Below are 4,676 nucleotides of genomic sequence, written 5' to 3' on the forward strand. Positions count from 1 at the left end.
CGCATGCCATCACATGATCAAATAAAGCCAGCATTGTTTGGCCCTTGGTGATCAGCAGCCTCCTTGGAGTAGCCATCCGTGGTGGGAAACCATTCATGCCAAGAGGCCATCTTTCCAGCGGCACAAAATTAATATATATTCTCATTTCAAGTAGATTATTATACGCGGAAGCGATACGGTATGCTTCAGATATGTCGAAGCATGGTACCAGGTACTGTGCAATGCACACACCGTATAATGACTGTGGAATCTCCATCGATCCATACGGACTCTGCGAATGGCACCATGACACAAGTCCGAGGCAAACCCGATCGATGCATCGAAGCTTTAGATATAACCTATGGCCCTTGTTCGATGTGCATTGCCCGCTGCGTGTGCGTATTGGTGATAGCTAATATCGATCGTACCTAGACATGCAAATCCTGATGGTGCACCGGATTGATGGGGAGCAGCTGGTCCAGGAAACTAAAGCATGGACATGGGTCATGGTTCGTCGCACAAAGTGGTTCGTGGACGTAAGGAATAAGATGCCCTGCGAATGGCCATCCTCCCGCAGGTTCTTATCGCTAATTTCACATCAAAATGTTCTTATCGTTAGCTCAAATCATGCGAATAGTCATTGTTTATTAGTTATGGCTAGCTGCGCACTGGGATGCATTTGCATCAAAATCTTGGGCTTCGATCCGGGGATGCCAGTGAAAAGAGAGGCAGATTAGGGTGGCCTGGCTCTGGACTTGTCTCAGCACACTCTTTTTGAAGCATCGCCGCTTTCAGCACGGGTGATATGAATTGTTCTTGTCGGGTTTTGATGCTCAGCTAGAGGAGTCACCATTCCCTTTTGCAATTTCAACTTTAGATATAAAGAGAGTCACAAATGCCCATTGAATCTTATCTCTCGTATCTCTACATATTTTATTTTTTTGGGATAGGGCTTTGGTGATGTGATCTAAGCTCTACCAGTCATTTCTGGGTGCAAAAAGCACTTGGTCATTGTATTCCCAAGAACGCAGAGTTACTCCGATGGATGTGAGAGCATATGCCATCGAAGAAATAGGCTCATTCGACCACATGAAAGCAAGCAGAAGCTACATAAATCATGACCATGCCCATGTTCTCGTGATAGAAAAGGAAGATTCGATAAGCTCTTGCGAGGTTCAATTAATACTGTCTTAAAGAAAGCTAGAAGGCCTTCTGATGCATTGCTGCTAGAACAGGGTTGAGAGGCAGATATAACATGAGAAGGTAACAAAATGCCGACAAAAAGACACTTCCAAAATATGAGTTTCTGTCCGGGCTGCCATTGAAGAAGCCTAGCAGGACGATGAGATGGGCAAACTGGGGCAAGTTAGTGAAAACTTGGAGAAATATAAGTCCAAGACTTTATTTGACTGACTTCACCTCTTACATTTTTTTTTTCCTTTCCCTGATCAGCATCCTGCGCCTGAAACAGAAAGCCATATAATTAACATGATAAATAAACATAACATACCCATTAATCTAGAAAGATACATGTTACTATTTGAATAAAACAGAATTAAGATTTGTTTACAAGGCAAAAGCAGGACAAGAAATCGGAGATTGTGAATTTATTAAAGTAATGTACTTACCATAATCCCTTGGTGCATTGCACCAATAGCATTCCATCCTGCTTGCATAATTGTGCTTATTGCATCCGGGTCTGTTGATACATGGAATAGGAGTCACTATCAGTATTGATACAATAAAGCAAAGTGTGCTGCAGTGGTTACATGTCATGCGACCACGTGCGATCACATTGCGCGTTGTGCAGCTCTTGAATTATATCCTCCTACTCTAGGTAGTACAGATACATACATATGCATGCATGTATAGGGTTATGTGTCATGTTCTGTTTTGATTAATGGGTCATGGAGCACGAGCTAGCCATCCCTATACCCCTAAATTCCCCCAAGGGAGTTTAATTCCACATCTCTAGTATATTTACCATCGCTTCTCATGTATAGCCCCTATATAAAAGACCTTACCACTAGGATAGCTGGAAAATTCCATTTTATATATTAGAGAAAATATAAGAAAAATTTATATATATATATATACATACACACACATATATCCATAAATGCATCGAGTCGGCTTAAATTGGTTTTGTAAATATTCAAACCAGAATAGAATCAAATATTTTCAGTCCTAACTGGCACCAAAATAATTTTTTTAAAAGAAATATATAAACCAAACCAAAAAAACCGCTTCGAATCATGTTTATGAACTAGCCGATTTTTTACACGCCCTAACTTAATGTGGTCCCGTGGCCTTTTAGGTTTGTTAACAAGGTTTTCTCTCACCAGGAGTTGCTCTTGGCAGGAATTTGGCATCAGATTCTCTGAAGTCACGTCTGGCCAATACCTTGCTTTCAAACTACCCTTGAATCACACGATGATTCATCAAGAGGCTCCCTTATACTTGGGGACAAGTCTGGCTAGATAAAGTGACTTTCAGTTGCAAAGACATGTAGTAATCGAGGAACAGTAGTGAGGCGCGACCATATAAATGAGGATCCCTAGCTAGCTACTGTAGCTTAGCAGGAGAAGTATAAACAAGGGATTGATGAGAATGGATATATATATGTATGTATGTATGTATGTATGTATGTATGTATGTATGAATAGGGGTAGGGGGCAGACCTGGCGAGCACATCCAGTCCCCTGATTTCCATCCAGCGGGAGCAGCCGTGTCCAAATCCCCAAGACTGAGCCACCGCCGCGCTGGAGTCATCCTTGGCCGCACCACACTTCAAGCAGTTTGGCGCGGCTCGCATAGTTGTGGACACCGCATAAGCAGTACCAGTCGCCAGGCTTCACGTCCCATGCCCCACTGTTGCTTGTGTAGTCGGGCCGGTCGACGCCCAGCTTTGCCTCCCCACATCGCTGGCATGACTCCCGCCGGCAGAAGTTAACATACTGGCATGACCTGCAGTTCCAATCTCCTGGCTTCCTGCTCATCTTCTCTAGTCTTCCTGCCCACAGAACAAAAAAGAAAAAAACATATCCATTCGCCAGTTAGTCAACTCTACGTATTTTGAAGCAATGGGAACTCGAGAAGGTGGAGAAGAACTCAGTACTTGGCGGCGGCAGAAGAAGAACAAGACTAGAAGTCAGAAAAAAAGAACAGCAAAAGAAGAAGAAGAGGAGATGGCTTGACGACTTGGATGGTTTTGCGGTGTGGGTTGGGGTGGGCTTATATAAGGTTGGGTGTTGGGCCCGGGGGAAGTTCGCTTTCTGGTTAGCTGGCCCGCCTTTGATATTGGAATCACGGGGAGAAACGAAGGGGGCAAGGAGGGAGAGGGGAGTGGGAGGAGGATGCTAAAGATGGAAAATCAGAGGATGTCAAGGGGTCTTCTCAGCTCATCTTTTTTAGGCATGCGTGGAGGATATTGGAGTGGATGGGCCAATATGGATTGGACGGAATTTCAGATTTTAGTTCAGAACCTCGACTCTTCTAATGTGATTCTCCCTGCTACATGCTCAAAAGTGGGTGGAAAAAAAAAAATTTCAAGGAAGGTATTATGTGGGGATGGATGTATATGCTTCGATATGACACACATGATTGGAGGTGCTGGGAACTAGGCAGGGCTTGATTGAAACTTAAGAGAAAGTAGAACGGATTGTGGTTGGCATTTTGGTTCCAAATTTATCTAATGCCTTGAAACAGACTAGCGTAACAGCAACTTCTGCTATTGTATTTTTCTCTCCGATAAGAAGAAAAAAGTGGAGCAATGCAAGATGGAATTGCTTGATGGCTTGTTTGGCAGAAAATGGACATTGAAATTGGTCATTATATATGTCTCGGAGCTTACTTTGCGAATTCCATGTATATGATAGCTGGCTCAACACGGTCTTCAACTTTCAGCAAGCACATGTTATATAGGTGCTCATAAACTGCTACTGAAAACATCATACAGAAAAATATTGTTTTGTAGAGGATCAGTAGATGCAGCCAGGTAATTGATATTTGAGCTGTGTTCATAATCTAGGGTCAGATTAAAGATTCTCCATCGAATCCAACAGGGAATGAAAGCTAATATAATTGAGTTGGGACGAACCCATGCCTTACTGAAATTGGCCGCCCATGAGAATTCTTGGAGGACCAGAAACATGACATGGCTGACTCGACCGAGAAGCGCAATCATGCGAACAGCTTTCAGCATTGAGAGCATGATTCCGAGGAGCTTTAGATCCCACTAGGCGAGCGCGACAGGAGGATACGCCTTCCCCGAGTGTGTCGTAGCTCAGATGCCGGTAGTTGGGCATGGCTCAGGTGCTGCCCTCTCGGACCATGGATTGGATAAGAAGGAACCGGAACACAACACCATCTCGCCAGACCAGATGAATATTCCAAACGCCCGTCCAACCTTGGACGCGAAATGAAGGACCCCACTGTCTATTCCCCTCGTCTCCACCGTTGCTTAATCGTGCCTTACGTTCTTTTTATTTCTTTCTTCTCCCCCCCCGGCATTTTCCTAATTTGTTTCCGTTGCTGAACCGTTGCTATTTCACAGCTCCTTTTCTGCGCGAATATTCCTTTACAAGCAGACCTTTACAAGGATACAATAATGGGTATTGATATATATATATATACATGCACTGACAGAAAACATATAGAATCTGCTCACAATTAAAAACCCGACCATCACTATAGTT

The 4,676-nt window shown here is 43.6% G+C and overlaps 1 pseudogene; it reads right to left on the minus strand.

The window, feature by feature from the left end:
- Positions 1 to 1,406: 1,406 nt before the first annotated feature.
- On the minus strand, positions 1,407 to 3,227 carry LOC120109083 (annotated as a pseudogene).
- Positions 3,228 to 4,676: the final 1,449 nt, after the last annotated feature.

The sequence above is a fragment of the Phoenix dactylifera genome, unplaced genomic scaffold (assembly GCF_009389715.1).
Source record: "Phoenix dactylifera cultivar Barhee BC4 unplaced genomic scaffold, palm_55x_up_171113_PBpolish2nd_filt_p 001782F, whole genome shotgun sequence".
NCBI classification, from domain to species: domain Eukaryota; kingdom Viridiplantae; phylum Streptophyta; class Magnoliopsida; order Arecales; family Arecaceae; genus Phoenix; species Phoenix dactylifera.